General features: G+C 44.4%; 1 long non-coding RNA gene across 1 annotated transcript in view; it reads right to left on the bottom strand.

Moving 5' to 3' along the window:
- Nucleotides 1–1,220: 1,220 nt before the first annotated feature.
- The window catches only part of LOC141554372 (uncharacterized), a 35,214-nt gene continuing 15,215 nt past the window's right edge, over nucleotides 1,221–21,219 (bottom strand). Inside the window, exon 3 of the long non-coding RNA XR_012485853.1 lies at nucleotides 1,221–3,078. This is a non-coding gene — a long non-coding RNA (uncharacterized LOC141554372). The remainder of the gene's footprint in view (nucleotides 3,079–21,219) is intronic.

The following is a 21,219-nucleotide window of genomic DNA, read 5'->3' as shown; positions in this document are numbered from 1 at the left end:
TTGAGAACAGTTGGGACTGTAAAGGACAGTGGAATGGGGGGCTGGAGGGAAACCAAGTAGTTTCTGAGATAATTAAACCCCCATACTTGCCCTCTTATCTACATGATTCCTTAATCAGACACGCTAATTGATGGGCATGTCCCCTCAGACTTCTCACTGCATGCTCTGTCTTGTCTCCTTAGACTGGCAGACCCTGAAATTGGTAAGACTTAAGGTTACCAAGCAGGAAAGAAGGGCTTAACCCATGTAGAATGTTAGAGTTGGGAGAGATCTTGTTGTTGTTCAGTTGATTTTCAATCATGGCTGACTGTTCCTGATCCTATTTGGGGGTTTTCTTGGCAAAGATACTGGAGTAGTTTGCCATTTCCTATTCCAGCTCATTTTATAGATGATGAAACTGAGGCACCAAGGTTAAGTGACTTGCCAGGGTCACACAGTTAATGTTTGAAGCCAGATTTGGATTCAGGAAGATGAAATAACTGACCCAAAGTCATACTGACAATAAATAGGAAATTGAAGGGTGGAGAGTGAGTGAATAGTTGGGGATGTTTAAATGTTCTGTCTTCTAAATGTATAAATATGTATACATATATTGGATTTAACATATACTTTAACATATTTAACATGTATGGGACTACCTGCCCTCTAGGGGAAGGGGTGGAGAGAAAGGGAAAAATTTGGAACAGAAGGTTTTGCAAGGGTCACTGTTGAAAAATTACCCATGCATATGTTTTGTAAATAAAAAGCTATAATAAAAATAATTTTAAAATGTTCTACCTTCAGTGAGGGGCTTGATATGAGAAGAACAGACAATCTGTTTTGAGATGCTCTAATGACTGAGGGAAGGGAAAGTTGTTATTGACATTCTATGCTCCCCTGATTTCTATCATCCTAAGTTGTCTTTGTTTCAGCACCAGGGACAGGATTTGAATCTAGATCTTTGACTTTAGGTCCAATGCTTTTTCTATTATACTGTGCTCTTGATGATGAGTTAGTTCTGAATAGAAGTGTGGTCACTCTTGGATAATAATAATATCAGATAGCACAAGTCCATGGGAGACTCACATGAAACTTGAGTCTGAGATAGAACTCACTCTGCTACCTTCTTATCCAGACTGGAGCCTGAGGATTCTTTCTCTTAGCCTTTTCCCCATCTGACCTTTTGGGCAGAGCCCTATCTTCAGCTGTTGTTCTAGCAAGAAGTGTCATGGGAACTGGGTGTCACCTGTCAATCCATAGCTGTCAGTACCTTGTAAGGGCCTTGTTATGCACAAACAAAGTGAGGGGCCACCACCCAACATGCTGACTTATGTCTGAAATCCCTGTGAAAAAGGACAGAGATAGCCTTTATTGTACACAGTGGAAACTTACACAAAGAAATAAATGACAAAAGTAAGATTCCCATTTCAACTTGTCCTGGCTTCCATCTTCCTAGCTTGGTCTCTGTCTCTGGAGATGAAGTCCAAAGCAATAGCCCCATCTTCTTGGAAGCCCAGCTACCCAATAAGGAGACCCAGGGGGAAGATTCCCATCTCCCTGTAGGGAAACAGTCACACTGGACAGGTCTTCCTTGTGCTCTCCTGACTCTCGTGCTGAAATTTGGACAACCTGGGATGGCAAAGGTCGGGAAAAGAGAATATTGGGGCTAAATGGGTGGGTCCTTCCCTGGGTCACGACAAAGGGCCAATTTGAATCAGATAATCCACTCTTCTCAAGTCCCTCACATCAAAGAGAGAAGATTTCAACGTCCCCAACCTTGCACTCAACACTCGACCAATTCACCCCTCCCCGGAACAGGAGAACAAGCATCTGAAATCAGGATTGTAGCATTGAGTTGATTTCTTTGTTTCGTTTCCATTAAGATGGGAATGGGGTTTTAACAAATCTGGAAGGACTAGTGTACCTAGATCTGTGTATATTTGTGGATCAGTTTGTGACTGTATGTATCATCCGTGTGTGTGAATGTTCTCAGCATGTACATGCTAATGCATGCATGTTTCTGCACACATATGTGTGTTCCTATGTATGTTTTTAAATGTGTGTGTGTGTGTGTGTGTGTTGGGGGTGGGGGCATTTCCAGCATCCCCTCCCTTCCTGGTTCCACTTCCCAGCTCATTAAGGCTCTCCCATTATTCTGACATTTGTGCGCGTCACGTACCGGGAAGAAGTAATTTACTTAGAAGAAATTAAAAGTTCATTTTAATTGAGCGCACACTGCAGTATGCAAATGAGGAGCGCATTATGTACACTGATGCAGAGACAAAGGCTGTAATCAGCGGTTAACCCCCTGTGTGCTGGCCCCCTCCTTGGCTGCTGCCTCAGCCCCAAGAGCCCAGAAGAGATTGCAGACCATAATGGAGATGGCTTCCACTGTGTGAAGAGGGAGGGAAGGCACTGTCGGCAATGGCCAAAAACTCCTCTCCCCTGAGATCATCCCTGGGGGAGCAGTGCCCATCATCTCTCCCCTCCCCTACCACGTAGCCTGAGTCTTGCTCCCAGCTGCCCCAGGAACGGGAGCCAAAGATTTCAAAGTCTGACAGCAGCCAGATGTGCCTGAACCCAGCCCCTGGAAAAAAGCACACACAGGGCCCAGGGAGCCAAGTCTCAGGAGGCCCCATGAATCTCGGAATTCTATTCCAAAGGAAGCAGGAGCAGCCAGGTAGCAGAGGAGTAGAAACTGCGAGAAAGGTCCCTGCATTGGGCCAGAGCTCCGTGGATCCGGGCTAAATACCTTCTCCAACGGTGAGTGGTGGGTCTGAGCACATTTTAGAGAAGCAATACAGGTCAGGAGACAGAAGCAGCAGCAGCTCCAAAGGTAGCAAACCACAAACTCCATAGCCCCAAGTGAGATCCTGATGAAGTCCGAGATAGAAAGAACCGTAAAAACCACATGCCCTCAGCCTAGCCAAGGACTTTACATGACTCCTTTAGCCCTTAGAATAGGAAGTGGCTTATCGTGCTTCTTAGGAATCTTGGAATCACCGGACTTGGTGTCCCCTATAGGTAGGATCCATAATGTTTCATCTGAGGCATCCTTTGAACGCCAGCTCTTCTTCTATCTCATGCTACCAGGTCACCCTGCAAAAAAAGAAGCAACAACATTGGATGCTACTGAGCACTGAAATAGGGTCACACAGCTTAGTGACCTAATCTGAACCCAGATCCTTATTATCCCTCCTCCATTACATCAGGATGCCATTACAGATCCTATGTGTAGGGACAGATGTTGGAATGGGTTTGACTGCAGGGAGAGAACATGCAAACCTCAGAGACTTAACTGGGAATTTTTACATCCCAAACCAAGTCCAGGACAAGTGGTATGAGTTTAGGGTAGGGAGTAAGACAGGCCATCCTAGAGGGACAAGCAGAAACCTGGGACCCAGGCAATATATCTCAACTGGGGAGATGGACATAAGGGATGGGGGAAGCAAGATAGGATAGGAGAAGGGATGTCCCACAAATACTGTCATCACCCTTTACATTTGGTACCCCACCCTAAATACAGCTCTGGTCAGCCCTAAGCCGTGGACCAGGAGAATTTGAAGGTTCCATCAAGAATGGCTTCGGAATTTTCCAACCTGTACCTTTGGTCTCCTTCAGGGAGAGAGCCAGCTTATCAGATTCAGGTCCATAGGCTGTTAGAATTGGAAGGGTCATTAGAAAACCTATCATTTAAAGTTAGAATGGACCTAAAAGTCATCTAATTCCTTGTATAAAGGGAAAAAAAACCTTAGGTACAAAAAGAAAAAAATAGATGTGCTCAAGATGATATAGATAATTAGTAATAGAGTCAGACTATAAATCCAAATTTGATGCCCTCTTTGCTACCCAAAAAGTATCACTTCATCCTTCTCAATTAATCAGCAAGAAGAGAGGGTCTCTATGAGACTGAGGTAAGGAGCGAGTGCATTCCAGGCATAGGAAGCAGACAATGCAAAACCATGGAAGTGACTTCTCCACGAGTAGGGCTGCCTAATGACAGTCACAATTCAAATCCAGATCTTCCAACTTCTCCCTGATGTGAATGTCAAAGTGAATGGCAAATTCAATCATCCTTTCAGGGCTCTCACTACCCCAACATGGGAGCTGGATGGGCTGGAAGCGAGTGAGGTTAACTGCTTCCAAGACTGACAGTGGGTAGCGAGAGTGGAGAGTGGCACTTTGTAAGGTAAAAAAATGGGGACACTGTTTTCTTTGGGATCTAGGATTCCCCCTCCCAGAGAAGAGTCCTACAAATGCCCCTAATGATAGAAAGGGAGATTAGGAGAAAATAAGCATGATGTCAAGCTCAGCTTCAGTATACATCCTCATCACCCTTACAGGGGACCTCTTGAAAGGATTTCTCTGTCCTCACCTCTCCCATGATCTGTTCCCCTCTATGTATAGAGTATAGAACAAATATTCCAACCCCTTCATTTGACAGGGAAGGAACTGAAGATCAAGGACAGACCTGACTTGTCCCAGTTTATTAAGCTATTAAATGTCAGAGTAAAGATTTGAACTCAGTTTCTCTTATGTCAAATCTAGTCTGCTTTTCACTTTATACTATACTGCCATTTCTCCTAAGTCTCCCTAACCCTATTGTCTCCTGAACCTGGGATCAATGCTTTTAGATGGATTGTTGTAGGTGCCAGAGTTGTTCTTAAGTTTGTGTGTGTGTGTGTGTGTGTGTGTGTGTGTGTGTGTGTGTGTGTGTGTGTTTACTACCTGTCAGACCTGGGATTTTTTAATGACCGTGAAAATGAAACTAGTTCGCAGATGTGAGATGACAGCCAGCTGCAGGAGACAGACAAATTACCTCCAAACCCAGTTCATGACGCCCACAGATTCCAAACAAAGGGAGTCATCTCAGCTCACTTGGATGAGCAGGAGACAGCGGGGAGCCCGGCAGCAAGCTGTTCAGAGCCCTCCTCGGGAGCAGCGAGGCAGCCGGCCTGGAACCAGGGGCGGGCCACAGAGCCACCACCCGCACCAAGGATCTCCAATAACTTCTTCCCCAATCTTGCCCCTTAACTCACTCCCAGAATTCCAAGCCAGCCTCAGCCATAGAGGGCCACCCACAGCACGCCCTCACATCTGGCCAGAAGTTTACACTTTTAAGAACACAGGATTTCTGGTTGGAAGGGACCTCAGAGTCCAAAGACCTCATTTGCAGATGAGGAAAATTAGACTCTGGAAAACAAACAGATTTGGTTTAGCCAAGGTCACTAGTAAGTAGCAAAGGCAGGATTTGAATTCCTGACCCATGCAGTGCTTTTAGCAGTCGGTTAGCCAAGATTTATTAATGTACCAGGCACTGTGCTACTCCCTGGAGATACAAAGAAAGGCAAAGCCAGTCCCTGCCCTGAAGGAGCTCCTGGGGAGCTAATGGGGAAACAACATGCAAACAATTATAAACAGACAAGATGTACACCAAAGGCACTGCCCCACTTTGGGGGCCATGTTCTAATCTTACTTTCCCAACAACCCATTGAGGTTGATGGCAGAAGCATTGTCATTTCCAGCATCTAGATTAGGGAACAGAAACATAGAAACCCGTCCAAGCCTTAGTCATGGCCAGAAAGTTGGCAGCATGGAGAGAGTGCTGAATTTGGATTTGGGAACTGAATTCAAATTCTGGCTCTGCTTCTCACTACCCAAGTGCTCCAGAGCTATCATTTGCCCCTTTTGTTCCATGCCATTGTTTCATCCATAAAATGAGGAGGTTAGACTGGATGACCTCTTAGTTCCCTTACAACTCTGGATCTCTGATCTTCCAACACAGGGTTCCAAATTCTGGTCCAATGAGTATTCTTAGTCACAGATTTTTTTTGTAAGGCAAAGCCTTTGTTCTATGGTCAAAAAAATACCCTGTGACTTATTGGTGCAAAAGAAAACCTTTATAGTGGCCCTCTATCTACCTCTCATATTTTTATTATCTCATTACAAGAGGACGGAAGACAAAGGAAGAGGCAAAGAGGGGGTTGGTCCAGACTAAGAATTTGGAGCTAGAGTTGGGGAAAAAAAGACAGAGGAAAAGAAGGAGCCACAGAGTCACAATGCCAAATATGGATTTCCTTGAGGTTTCCCTGGACTTCTCTCCCACCAATGCCTCCCCCCATGGCTTAAGACCAGCCCTGAGACACAGTGAGACACTCCAAGAGGAGCCTTCTAGGACAGCAGTATCATCTCTCTGTGTGTGTCTGGTGCTTCCTGGATCTGGTAAGCACTTTCCTGCAGCAGCAGCAGCAGCAGCAGCAGCATTCACTCAAGATCTACAAGCTTTTTGACTATCCCTGGTTTCTGGACACTCTGCACAGCCACCCTTCACCACAGCTGTGGATCCCTCAGAAATCACTCCAAGACTACCAGTGGTACTGTATTTTAAGACCACATTGATTTAAGGAAGAGAGGCAATCAATAGCTCCATTAATTAAAAAAAAAACCACCACCACTCCATCCCATCCCATCCTATCCCATCTAAATCAATCCTGAATTTAATAAACATCCCTTGTGAGTCACTGAGCACCACAAGTTGGTCACTGAAAAAAGTACCATATTTAAATAAGACAGTCCCTCTACAAAAACAAATACATAATAGGGTATGTAAATACCCTAAGAGAAGTGGGAAGATATAATTTCCTTCACCAACGCAGACTGCAAACCATCTGTGGCTGAGTAGATAAATCCTAAGAAGCTATATGATTGGTCATACATCTGGTGTCAGAAATGAGATTTGAACTCAGGTCTTTCTCCCTTGAAGCATTCCATCCATGATGTCTTATTTAACGTTCAAATTCTAACTATAATATATTAAGTGATAAATTCCTAATAGAGGTGCAAAGGATTTGCTATGTGAGGTGTCTGTAGAAAGAGACGTAGCAAAGTACCATGAGCAAAGAAGACTTGGAGGTTGGAAAACATAGAACAGGTATGGAAGATGGTGAGTTTTAACTGAATCAGAGAGCACATGTAAGAGAGTAATATGATAAAAGGCTGAAAAGGCTTAATGGAGAATTTTGAATGGCAAGCTCATATTTGAAATGTACTCATGGATAATAAAGACAATAGAATCATAAATTTGGAGCTGAGAAGCCATTAAGTCCTACCCCTTTACCCCATTATTCAGGTGAGGAAACTGAAGCACAGAAAAGCTAAATGATTTTGAAGCAGAATTTGAACGAAGCTAAATCAAGAAGTAAACATCAGATAAGGTAAGGTCAGCAACAGAAGAAACATCGGGTTATAAGAAGACATGGATAATGTGAGTGAAGGGTTCAAGTCCAAGAGCTATCCCCAAACTCCTGGCAAGGAAATTCATGGCATGAGTGCAAGGTTGTCCCTTTCTCTGTAACTTTGAGTTTTGGAGCATCATCTGGCAACCACATCCCTTGTATCAGCTTTCTTACTGCTTACTACTGAAACAGTAATGATAGTCTGGTCTATTAGGGCAGGGTTATAAGAGTTAGCTAATATGAAGAATAGACTTTCCTGTTGTTAGCCCAGCAAAAGTCCTCTCCAATTCTAAGGTATGCTGTATCTAACAGATCCTGTCGAAATAAAAACCTACAAAAACCTTTGGTTTTTGGTTCCTTTGGACAATCTATAATTGTGTGGGTGGGGTTCATAAAACCGCCATGGTTCCTAAATTCGTGGCATTGGTTTTGGATTGTGGCACTGACAAATTCCCTACAGTGGAAATATATTCCACAATTTCAACTTGTCTAGGATCACGAAGCCAGTATTAGAGATGAAACTTGAACACAGCTCTTCCTGGCTTCACTCTCTCAATTTTTTTTAACTGGGAGTCTTAAGATTTAATGAAACACAGCAATGGCCATTGGAAAAGAAGGAGTCCGGAGACCCACTTTCTAATTGTGATTGCCATGAATTTCCCATGTGATTACTTCCTTAACTCAATTCTCTTTTCAATAAAGTGAGGAAGTTAAAGACTTGGGCTGATCTCCAGGTCTTGGTACTTACTAGTTATGTTCCTTTGAGCAAATGGAAGAGGTAAAAGTCTACCTCAACAACTCTGTTTCCTCATCTGTGATACAAAGAATCCAGAATATATAGTATTACCAAGATAAAAATTGTACTAGCAATTGTTGCCTCAACTCTGTTGGAGTGAAAGCATTAAAATTGTATCCTCTCCAGGAAGTGGTGAGATGGTAGGAGCAGAATAGTGTATGATAAGATAGGGAGGAATTCAGCCACTGGGGAAATGAAAGGAATCATCTGGTAACTCCCAATTTAAATTTCATATTCTTGTAACTGGGTCTATGTTGTAGGAAGCCTACAAATATTATCAGTATCCTCTACATTTTGGCAAAGTACTGCTCACTGTGCTTTAGTTACACTCTAAAGTTTCTTCCAGCAATGGTATTCTATGTTGAAACGGCAATTCAACTCTAAAATGTCATGATTCTACTTGGCCTGATCCCTGGGGCTGTTTCCTCCTCTGGGTCTTTTTATGGTTCCTGTGGGATGTAGGTCTGTCTTTTTAGATCTAGGTGCTTGAGGAGAAATTGAAAACTGAGAGGCAGGAGTAGGAGAGTATAGGGGCAGGGGAGCAGCAGAAGCTCTGGACATTCCCAAGGATTTGGTCAGCATCAAAATAAGTCACTGTATCTTCAAAGAGACTTCATAGGCTGTCACCTTGTCCCAAAAGGAAATGTACCATCACCCCCAAATCCAGGTAAGCTTCATGCTTAGGACCTTTTCTCTGCTGAACATTCCCATGAAGCCTTTAGAGATGACCTGTATCGTAAAATCCCATTGTGGAAATTCCCTTACCTCATCATCAACGATTATGCAATTCATGATTTTAGAGGTGCCTGAAACACTGATTTGCCTAGAGTCACAGAGCCAGGGTATGTCAGAGGCAAGAATAGAAACCAATGTTTTGTGACTCCAAGGTTGACCCTCTATCTATGCTTTCTTAGTGAATTCACTTTACCTTCAAAACCTTCAAAAGTTCAAAATCTAGAGGTGGGCAAAACTTAGCTTTCAACTAATTTAAATCCCTCAATTTTACAGGTGGGTAAAATGAGGCCCAAGGTGATGAAGTTGTATGGATATATAAAATCTCAGTAAAACATTTTCAACTAAAAATACTTTAAAAGAGTCATGGTTCCATTGGCACTGGCACTCTCCATCCTGGGCCACAACCTTTCCAGGCCATAGTAGAAAATCTTCAGTTTGGGGGATTAAAACTAACTGGTCCCAACCTGCTAGTGATGAACTGCATCACCATATTTAGCTAGTCTGGTCCTCAGAGGACAAATAGACCATCTGATATTAATAGGAGTCTCTAAGTTTTTCCAGCCTCCAACCATACCTTCATCACTTCTGTCACTCACTGTAACTAGGGTGGACTTTGGCCCAGGACACCAAACTGTAGAGGGAAAACAAGGTTATTGCTTTTTCTCTACCGGCATAGCCTTTAAGACCCCAGAGTCACTTCCATGCTCATGATCAATCAATTAATAAGGACAATGGGAAAAAGTACCAGCCCTGAAATCCAGGGACATGAGTTCAAACCCTACCTGTATCATTTATATCTATATGATCTTAGGCACATAAATTAACGTCTCTGAAAATATCAGTTTCCTCATCTGCCAAGTGAGATGATGGGATTACATGGCCTCCAGCACTAGCTCTTATGATCTTAGACATGTGCCAGACATTGTATGGGTGCAGCAGAGGATCTTCATGGAGGCTGCCATTGTATTTGACTAAACTCGATACTTCTAGCAAAAGCTCTATCAGGAGCCCCTTGCCCACCCAATATAACACGGATTCTCTGAGAAAGACATGTTTCCCAGTTCTTTTCTTTCCCTTCCCCTCAGGCTCCCACCCAGAGCTTTCTTTCTAAGAATACCTTCCATTCACATTGTATAGATCTTCAATGAACACCATTTTCTGAGTGTTGTCTTCCTCCATTAGAACGTCAACTCTCTGAAGACAAGAATCGTTCTTGCCTTTCCTTTGCCTGGGAAATAGCAAGACCCTAACAAAGGCTTGTTGACTGACTGACATCCATCATTCCAATTTGCTGTCTTTCCCAGGAAAAGTACTCATCATCAATTCACAGAATAACTTTACAGAAACCGTGGGCTCATCCTTTTAAAATTGGAAGGACATTCATCTAGTCCAGTCCACTTACTTTACAAACAAGGAAACTCTAGGGTCTTTTCCAGCTCTGGCCTTCTGTTTTCTAGGATATTACCAGACCCTAACAACCTGTATTTTGACAGAATCTTGCATGGAGTTCATTACCTCAACTCCATCCCCTTCAGTCCTCTCAGGAGGCAGTATTGTCCTTGAGTCACACTAGTGTCTAGAGAATGCAAGGGAAGGCAGTTGGGATGGGACCTAGAAGTGTGGGGTGGGGGTGGGGGAAGGGCAGACAGACGATCACAGACAAAGCCTTTGGGGGCCAAACAAAGAGAATTTTGGAATTGGGCCCTTCCCCCACCTCTCTATCCATCAAAATCCAAGCTATTCTTCAAAGCCCAGCTTAGACACCACCTCTTCTATGAAGTCTTCTCTGATTCTCCCAGATTCTTCTCTCCCTGATTCTTCTGTGCTCCAAATTACCATAGCATTCACATGGTTCTGATTCAGAGAGGATCTGTGATTTCATCAGGTGGGTAAGCCAGGCAGTAAGTTCAATGTGTGGGAACTCTGTCCATCAGGGCAGAAGTGGGACTGAGAGGCTGCTTCTAGTACAGACAGGTTAAGGGTCCGAGTCTCATCTGAACCCAGGTATTCCCGAATTGAAGCTTATCACTCTTCCCCTCGGTTTGATGCTGCTTTTTCAGAGAATCACATAGATCTGGGGCTGGAAGGGAACTTAAATATTGCCTCCAATCTCCTCGTTTTACAGATGAGGAAACTGAGATCCGGTGAGGTTTAAATGATTTTCTCAAAGTCACACAAGTATTTAGAGAGACAGACCAACAGATAGATACATATATAGACATATCATGTGTACATAGATTTATATGTGTACATAATGCTGCCTTATGTGGGTACATATTTTATCTGTCCCAAAACTAAGGACTGATTCCTGGGTATATTTCAATTTACTGACAGTACCAAGGACAGATGTTAATGAGGAGCCACTGAATAAATATTTGTAGAATGAAAAATAAAACTAATGTGGCACTAGAACCCAACGTCTGGCCTCTAGGTGTGCGAGACCAGTTCTGGTCTCGTCCTCTTCAAGCTCACACTCACGAATACTTTTGATTTGGGTCACATATTTCAGAGGAGTCGATGTCTGCTAGAATCGAAGCCGACTGTTGCATCCCTCAGCACTGGCTGCCAGCCAGCGGGGCTCATCACCTCACTGTCCGGCACCGTGGGTGGTCCCCGGCCAAGGCCACAGCTTGGACACTGGCTGAGTCCTAGGGCCAGGGTCAGGGCAGACCACTCAAAGGCCTGCTGGGCGGAGGCGCCATTTCCCATGCCATGCCCAGCTCCCGAGCCACACACAGCTCCAGATGGCGGGCCTGAAAGAGTTAAGTCCTCTGTGATCAACAGCAAGAAGCGAGTGGTAAACAATTTTTCTCTCCCTCTGCTAAATTAATATGCAAATTCCTAAGCCCCCCTCCACTCTTTTCCCCTGCCTTGAAATTAGCGAGGTAGAATGCTTGGGCTAATTATGCATTCAAACGAGCAGGCTTCGTTAATGTGGCACTAAGAGGATGCTGAAAATGATTGTGAGGAGATGAAATTGAAATTCGAGCGTGGCACTCCTGATGCATCTGGAACTGCTCTTGCATGGCCTAGCAGATGTAACCCGACAGTGACCGCCAAGCCTCGAGCCAGCGCCGGGGGCGGAGCTAATCTGGCTGCACAGAACCGAGACCCTGCTAGAACCCTGACCTGACGGGGCTGGGAGAAGCCGAGACCTGCCATAACCCAACCCTGTTAAAGAATGGGCAGCAGGCTCCCCCTAAGAAGAGCCCCCTGAGAAGACCTTGGGTGGGCTCCCAATCACCCCCTTGAAGAAGGGAGACCCCACTCCCTGCTGCTGCTACCCTGTAAAGTCTCAAAGGTTTGCATGGGGAGCAGCCATCACTCATTAGTTCTTGGGTGGGGTAAGTGGGCAGTGGTGATGGCGAAGCACACAATGGCTGCCTGGATGGCACAGGTGATGGCAAGCCAGTCACCAAGAGAAGAAAGAAATTCCAGGAAAATTTAAAGAACCAAAGAAAGGAAATCAACCTAGGCACCTTAGCTTTCTCTTTCCAAACAATCCCATTTCCCTTGATATAAAAGACCAAGTCAAAGGATTTCAGAGGTGGAAATAATATTAGAGATGGCTTAATCAAATCTCCTTTTATAGGTGAGGAAACTGAGCCCCAAGAGAAGGGGAGCGGCTTGGACTCCTTCCTTTCTTCATTCGGCTATATGGTGCCCCCTAAAATTATACCATATTTATTTTGAATATGGATTTTGTAATTGGAGGATTAGTAGAGAGGAGGAAGAGCTGGCTTTGTAGCCAGGAAAATCTGGATTTTACTCTTTGACCCAGCTTGGCTGTGGGACCCTAGGCTGCTAAATTGCAGAAGAGATGCTGTTTTCTATACCAACAAAATCTACAGATTCAGTTTAAAAAAAAAAAAAAAGGTATTGTTTTTGGTATTAACTGGTTTTCTACCTCTCCCTTGACTCAGTAGAATAAAACATCTTAGAGAGAAGCAACTCTTTTCCTTTGGTTTTATCATTGTTGGTGACACAGTAAATGCCAGACCTGGATTCATAAAGATTTATTTTCTGGAGTTTAATCTGAGTTTGTATCTTGGCTTAATCCCTATCTGATCTTGAATGGAGCCTTTCTGCTCTTCCAGCCTCACTTTCCTCAATTGTAAAATGAGATTAGACTCTATGATTCCTTCCAAGTCACTTAATCCTGTTTGCCTCAGTTTCCTCATCTGTAAAATGAACTGGAAAAGGAAATGGAAAGCTACTCCCATATTTTTGCCAAGAATTCAAATTCATTATATACCTACTACTTGCATGGAGTGATAGTAGGTCCTAGTCAACTGAACAATAACAATAGCTAGGACCTACTATCATGTCAGGCACATAGTAGGTATTTAATGAATTGGAATTGAGGTGCCTGTTATCACACAGAAATCAACCTTGTGCAAATGATGTTCTTTTTATTCCATGCCAAAACACCTTAGTCTGACATTCCGAGCCATTTATAATGAGGCCCCCAACTTTCATTTCCAACCTTATCTGCTTCCCTAGCTGACCTCTCTCCTTCAGTTTTTCTTTGTGGCCCCTTCATTGCCATGGTGCCTTTGCTCATAGCATTCTCTCTATCAGACATACTCTCCCACTTCCTCATCTTGAGTTAATTCCTACTCACTACTTAAGACTGATTTACTTCCTTCGTGTTCTTCTCCTGATATCTCAAACCCTCAGAAAAATCTTTCTCTCCCATGAATTCATGCATCCTCTAACATCTGAATCTTCAGCAGCTTTGGAGCACTTGGAGCTTGGTCTGACATCAACAAACCCCAGGCCATCCACTGAATCCTGGGCCAACACCAGTTCTCTTGACTTTTGTCTTGCCACGGGACTTCAAGGACCTTTCAAGGGAAAATGAGGCTGACAACTTTGTGCAACCCTGTCTCTCTCTCTAAGTCTAATTCACACACAAGTCAAGATAGCACCTGTTATGTCACTGGTCCTCTTTGTAATGAAGGATGAACAACAATAATATCTGGGCTTCTCATTTGACACTGCATGTACCTGGCTTCCCCGGCGTCTACTACATTGATAATTAGTTACTGTGTACATAGTTCATTTCTTCCACTCGATTTCAAACTTCCTGAGAGCAAGGAATTGTGTCCCACACTTTTATCCTCCCCATGATATGGGGCTGAGCATTTAGTAGATGCTTAATACACATTTACTAAATAAATGGTCGGCAGACATCCTTGGGCAGCTGCTATCTTGCTTGAAACTTGAATGTCGCTATCAAAAGGCAACAGGGAGGCTGCCTGAAATGTTTGTGGAAGGGTCTGTTCTAGGAGCTAAGCAAACACCTCTGGGGAAAGGAGTTAGGAGAGGGAACAATCTCCTAGTTTGGCCCAACAGTGCAGAACACTGGATCTGTGATCAGAAACTGGGTGTGAATCTTGGCTCAGCTTCCTATCTGAGCTTGAGTAAATCTTTTCCTCTTGAGCCTCATTTTTCCACATTTGTAAAGTGAGATTAGACTACATGATCTATATGATTCCTTCCAGCTCTAAATACTTTTCCCACTGGTGCTGACTGATATGGCTTCCTGGATCTGAGCCACACAATAGAGTCCAGACCGCCGGTAAAGTGTCAGAAAGCAGGGGAGAGGGCCGCCTCTTCCAAGTAGAGGGCTTGGACCATGGAAGAAGTAACTCTTAAAGGATGGGTAAGAATTAAATTAAGAAGAGGAAGTGGGGGCATATGTCTCATACTATGAGCAAAAGTACCATGGCAATAATGAGGTAGACATCTACAGGGGCCCCAAAGAAAAACTGAGTAGAGAAGTCAGCTGGGGAAACAGATAAGATTGGAAATGGAAGTTGGAGTCCCATTATAGATGGCTCTGAAAGTCAGACTGAGGTGTTTGGGCATGGAATGATATAGAAAGAACACTAGTTGCCCAGGGTTGATTTCTGTGTGCCTGCCATCTATTTCCTCTCTTTCCATTCTTACCCAGTTCAACCCAAACCAATTCAGTATGGGCTTATATTCAGTGCTCCACGATCATTCTGTGTTCTAAGGTCCCTTCCAGCACTGATGGGCTTATATTCACTGCTCCACGATCCTTCTGTGTTCTAAGGTCCCTTCCAGCACTGATGGGCTTATAATGTCTCTGATTCTCCCAGTCTAGATATTAATTAGCTCCTCTTGCTTCAGATTGTTCTGAAATATAATGGCAGCCGAGGCTGGTGGAGAATACTTGTTCAACCTGGGAAAGATTTGGAAAGTGAATGCCTTCTCTGTGCCCAGTCCCATACTCTTGACCAGGAGAGGCAAGAGTTCTTTTCCTCTGCTCCTCTACTTCTAGCATCTTCCATATCCATTGTATGGGTTCTGTATGGATATACCTTATTGATTGTCTTATTTCCCCCTTTAGAATATAAATTGCTCAAAATCAGGGACAATATTTTTGTCTTTCTTTGTTCCTCTCAGTAGTTAATGCTTAAATAAATGCTTATTGATTAACTAATTTTACCCAGAAATAGAAATAGGGCTAAAGTCTGAGTAAAGTGAGCCACAGAATTCCATGTTCTTGGGGTTCCATTGTTTGGAGCCTTGTCCCAAGTGTCGCTGGATCAATAAGAGGAACCTCCCGATCCCTTCTAGGTAGAAGACCACAGAGGTGAGAAAATCATTAGAAGGCCAAGGCTTTGCTTTCCAGAGCCTGGGGTGAATCCTGCCCAAGGAAACCTACCTCCATGCTATGGATTCTATAAAATGGCAGAAAGATGACTTCTCCCTCCCTTCCCCCTTCACCCTGCAAAGCTGATAGTTGAGCAGCTACGTGGGACAAAACAAGATTTTGATGTTGCTTTTTTAAAATGTGTGTGTTTAAAGTGCCATAAAATCCCACTCTCCACAGAACAGATGTGTTTCTCAAGTCACAGGCGTTCTAGTGAAGGCTCAAAGTCCCCACTTTCCAAATCTTGCCCAGGTTACACAGGTATTTTTCACCAGCTTCTGCTGCCGTTATATTTCAGAACACTAATCTGAGCCAAAAAGAGCTAATATCTACCCTGGGCAAATCATGGAACTGAGAAGACAGAATATTATGCTGGAAGAGACTTTAGAACACAGAATATCAGCTCCAGGAGGATCCTTAGAGTATTGAATATAAGCCCAGGAAGGGACCTTAGGACACAGAATGTCAGTTCTAGAATCCTTAGAACATTGAATGTTAGCCCAAAAAGGAATCTTAAAGCACAGAGTGCCCAAACCTACAGAGAATCTTGACTATAGAATATTAAAACTGTGACCTTAGAGAATATGTCAGAGATGAAATGGACCCAAGAAAATAGAATGAATATAGACTATCAGAGCTGGAAAGGACCTTAAGTGAACATCCACAAAGTCCGCCCTCCTTCCTTTACAGATGAAGAATCTGTGGCTCAGAAAGAGCTGGTTTCTTACAGTAAAAATGTCATGAGACTAGGAGACAAGAGAAATGGCTTCCACTCTTGAATCTGCCATTAATTGGCAAAGCCTCTTCTCCAGGCTTTATTCTGTCCTTTTTTTTTTTCTTTTTTCTTTTTTTGCTGCAATAATTGGGGTTAAATGACTTTCCCAGGATCACACAGACAGGAAGTGTTAAGTGTCTGAGAACAGATTTGAACTCAGGTCTTTCTGATTTCAGGGCTGGTGCTCTATTCAATGGGCCACCTAGCTGCCCTCATTTTGTCCTTAATAAAAAGAGGAGGTTAGATTAGGAAGATCTGTGAGGTCCTTTCTAGCTCTAAACTTAGGGAATTCCTCATTCTAGGGGAGTGACTTGACCCAAGATATTTAAATAGTAACAAATCTGAGACTAAACCGCCAAGCTCCCTCCTCCTTCCCTCTCCCAGGACCCCTTTATCACATGGTGGGAATTCAAGAACGAGAGGGGGCAGTGGGGGATGAGTGACCATTATGGACATGAGGTTATTTAGGGGCCATCAATGCACTTCTGCCTCTGGTTTGGGGGAAGGGACTAGCAGCACTTTCTTCCCCTTTATCAGTCTTGAATGTATTGGATTCTGGCTTATCCAGGCAGCTGTGTGTGAATGCAGAGCACCAGCCCCAGGCAGGGGCTTCGCTGAGCCCTGGCTGGCCCTGACCGTGGCAGTGATGGCTCGAGGGCAGAAGGAAGCCTTCTGGAATTCCCAGGGCATGGGGGTGGGGTAGGCCCGAACTGCTGTGGCCAGCTGTACAGACATCTCCCTGGTGGTTCTTGTAAGTCAGTCATGAGATCCACTTCCTTTCTCAAGAAAAAGAAAACATGGATATTTCAAGGAACTTATAGCCCTTTTCACACCAGATTCTCTTGCATAGTAATGTGACCAGCTGTTTCCCATGTCCAGTGAGACCAGAGCAAGATGGAATGGACTTAAGTTACATACAAGCCAGAGGAATGAGGCTGGAGAGTCTTAGACTGGGCTAAAATCAAGGAAGCTGCTGAAGAGTTCTCTTCATTAAACAATTGGAGGAAAATGGATGATAATTTAGATGACCATGTGTATGGTCATGTGTAACTGCAAAGTTTTTACATGAACAAAATCAATGCAGCTAAGAGAACCTTACATGGGGGGGGGGAATATCTTTGCTTCAAAGGTATCTAAATAAGAATCTAATAGCCCAGATAGTATAATTATCACAAATATAAGTCTGAGAGCTATTATTCAATGCACAAATTGTCAAGTTCTCAAAAGACATGCAAACTATTAACAATCATATAAATGATTGTGCCAAATAACAGAAATTCAGAGATATTGAAATCAGAACAACTAAGTTTTCACCTTGACCCTAGCAAATTAATAAAGTTTACATTGATTCCTTGAAGCTAGAGGCTGTCTTTTGCTTTTTGGTGTGTCCTAAGTGTTTAGCACAGGGCACATCACATAGTAAGTACTTAATAAATGTTTTTGTAGAATTGTTTGGAAATATTCTATGTTGGAAGAGTTGCAAGAAGAAAGATACACTAAGGCAGTGCCCAGAACACTTAATCAATGCTTGTTGGCTGACTGATATGGGTCCTGCCCTACTATCTCAAAATCTGCTGCTTGTACACACTTTGTCATTATCCTCATCTCTCCAGCCTCTGAAATCTTGGACTCTTCCCCTAGGAATAGGAGGAAAGATGGTCATGACTTTATCTTGACTAGAACCAGTCCCTTAAAGTACTTCTTGTCACCTCTACACCAAACCCTGCCTTCCTTCCTTATTTCCAGTTTCATATCCCTGTTTATATGTTGAATTCCCCAATAAAATGTAAGCTCTTTGAGGGCAGGATCTATTTTTTTTTTTGCTTGTATTTGTATTCCTAATACCTGACACCTGGTCAAATCAATACCTTTTCTCTCTCTCTCTCTCTCTCTCTCTCTCTCTCTCTCTCTCTCTCTCTCTCTCTCTCTCTCTCTCTCTCTCTCTCTCTCTCTGTCTCTACATTCCATGGTTCGATCCATAATCCATCACTGGGGGCCCACAGCGAACATTTTCCAGACACGGGCCTCAGTTTCCTAATCTGTAAAATGGGAGGCTTGGAATAAATCACCTTTTAGGTCCCTTCCAGCTTGAAATTCTTCAAGTCCTGCTCTAGAGCCCATTTCAAAGAAAGGGAAATTGAGGTACAGAAAAAAATCTAATTCTTACAGAAAGGCAGGGCAGAAGCAGAGGCTAGGGGCAAAACTTCTAGTTTGATTCAGCAGGCACAATATTTCTTCCAAGCCTCTGGCAACTGAGCTTAAGATGTATCACAGGATTTTGAAGCATTCTGCAGCTTCTGGGAACCTTTCTGAATTAGGATGTGAGGGCTCTTTGGCCATTCATCCCTTCCTCTCCCCTCTCTACACCCATTCTCACACTAGTTGAGAACAAGGGAGACAAATCACACCACACCTGCTCTCCTAGAAGCCCACCCAGGCAACCCCTACCCCTCAGCCAGGAAGGAAAAGAGTCCAGCTTTCCAAAAGGAAAAGGGTCAAGAGGTCAAGTGGAAGCAAACAAACCCAAAGCCTAGCAACCGTTGACATAGATGGATGGGTTATGTTAAATATTCATCAGACAGGAGGAATTTACTGGAATGGTCCATAAAGATGTAATGTGTAATTTGAAGCATTCTCCTAGCACCTAGGGCATGGAGTTGTCAGCTGAACGGATGGAAGGCAGCAGAAGGAAGATGGATCGCCCCAGAGAAGCGGGAGATCTAGAAGCCACCAATGTCTACTGATCAATATGGATCCACAGACTCTGAGCGGCTCGATAGTCAGTAATAAATAGAAGAAATAAGTAGACAGGCAGATTAATTAGCCTCTGCGTGGAGAGCTTTAGCTTTGAGAGAGGCCAAGGATGATGACCAGAAGGAGGGATTGATAGAACTGGAGGTCAAGAGGAACGATCAAGTCCAGACAGGGGTTCAAAACGAAATCTAGGGGGAAAGTCATACAGTTCCACCCACTGAAGCCAAGCAGATACAGTGTCCAACTGGCCAGGACAAGGAGTAGGGGTCCAGGAAAGAGTCCCTGTCACAGCCACAGGTCCTTCTTGTCCCATAGCCAAGGACGACCGATGAAATGGCGACTACCTCGCCCTTCCTTCCCACAAGAAATAGCAAGAGCCTTGGATTTCCAGGCGGGGGACCTGGCTTCAAATCCCACCTCTGCCATTTACTACCTGTGGGACTCTGGACGAGTCACCTCCGTTCTCTGTGCCTCAATTTCCTCCGAGGAGATGGAGGTAGATTCCTTTCCGCTCTAAAACGGGTGATTCTATGCGAGTGGCCATAGGGCAGAGACACCTGGCAGATCCCAGAGGTGAGATCCGAGCCCCGAACCTGGTAGTGTGTGGGGGAGGGGGAGGTGCATGAGAAGGGATAGCCATTCTTTCCTGAGCCAGCCCTCTTCCCGACCCCCCCCACCCGCTGGGAGACACCCAGCTCCCCGAGTTTCAGGTTCCATGGGTTCTCTCCCCCCCACGCCCCCACCCCCACCTCCCCCTCCGCCGCGAAGTGTTTTTGTCTCTCTGACTATGATGCATGGCGGTGCTAATTCGCCGTGTGCTGCCATTAATTCTAGCACAGCTGCTGCTCGCTCCCTCAAGGCATTTCGCTAATACTCGGCTTCAGAGCTGCTCGGCAAATTAACACCATTTGTTCTGCAGAACATGTTTTATTTCTACACTACATGCATAGCTTATTATTCTGCGAGCAGCGCGGGGAGAGAGGGAAGAGAGGCTGCTGGGACCCGGGGAGCTGGCTCCCAGGCCGGGGACGGAGGGGCGGCGGTGGAGACGCGCCCCACTCATTGTGCGGGCTCCAGCCGCGGTCCGACCCCGGCCTGAGCCCGAGCTGAAGGAGGACGACGGGAAGATGGAGCCGTTCAGCTGGCGGGTCTCCCTTTATACCGCCTGCCGAGTTCTTTAGACATTAGCCTAAAAGGCTCCTGTCTACTGGCCATCTCCTTGGGATTGATCATAGTGAGCACCGGCTTCCGGCCCTTATTCCCTGCTCCAATGGCCTCCCAAATGGTCTCCTTCCCTTCATCTCATCCCTCTCCAATCCATCCCCCACCAGATTGCTGCCCTAAAAACCCCTATCTGACCAGTCACCCTCATCTCCCATTGAAAAATCTTCAGGGGCTCCCCATTGCTCAGTATTTAAAGTCCTCCCTATTCTGGCTCTCGGCTACCTTTCTTGTCTTATTTATGTTTTTCCCCTTCATGCACCTGCTGTTCTAATCAATCTAGCCGGCTAACTTTTCCCCTGCAGGACATTCCATGACCTGCCTCTGTGCTTTGCAGAAATGGTCCCCAAAGTCTGGAATACTCCTTCACCACGGAGCAGAATCCCCAGCTTCCTTAGAAACACAGCTCAGATGCCATATCCATAAGTCCTGTAAATGTCTCTCTTTTAAGTTGCTTTGGACGGCCTTTGTATACTTTGAATTTAGTTACCCATAAACATGACCAGCACAGAATGTAAATTTCTCAAAAATGGGAATTTTGTTGTCCCTGTTGTTCCCTCAGCATCCAGTACAGTTCTTTGCCCATAGCAAGCTCTTAATACAAGTTGGTTGGATTGAATTGATCAGTGGAACAGGTTGCCAGGCAGATGCCAGGACTGATAGAGGAAGCAGTAGTTAGCATTATTGTGAAGAGTTTCTGGGTCTACTATGATTGGATTAGATTAGTTCTGATGTTTCTTCCAACTCTAAGTACCCTGTGATTCTAAAGAGGGCTGTGTCTCATCTGGGAGTCTCTTCCATGATAGTGGTGGGGAGTGGGAGCTGGGGAAGATAGTATAGGAAGGAAAAACCCCAGGGCAAGAGTGGGTCTGACTCTGAAGAACTGGGAATAGGGTGACCTCACTTAGGAGCTAAGGAAAGACACTCCAAGAGGGTAGTGGAAAGCACAAGGCAGGGAATTCATTCAAGTCTTAATAATTGAGATGAGTTTTGCCCAAGAGAGCAAACACATGATCACTTTTCCTCCTCTATGTTTTGT

Source organism: Sminthopsis crassicaudata, chromosome 2 (genome assembly GCF_048593235.1).
Source record: "Sminthopsis crassicaudata isolate SCR6 chromosome 2, ASM4859323v1, whole genome shotgun sequence".
NCBI classification, from domain to species: domain Eukaryota; kingdom Metazoa; phylum Chordata; class Mammalia; order Dasyuromorphia; family Dasyuridae; genus Sminthopsis; species Sminthopsis crassicaudata.
The sequence above is the reverse complement of the archived record's forward strand: the minus strand, read 5'-3'. Positions and strand labels throughout refer to the sequence as shown.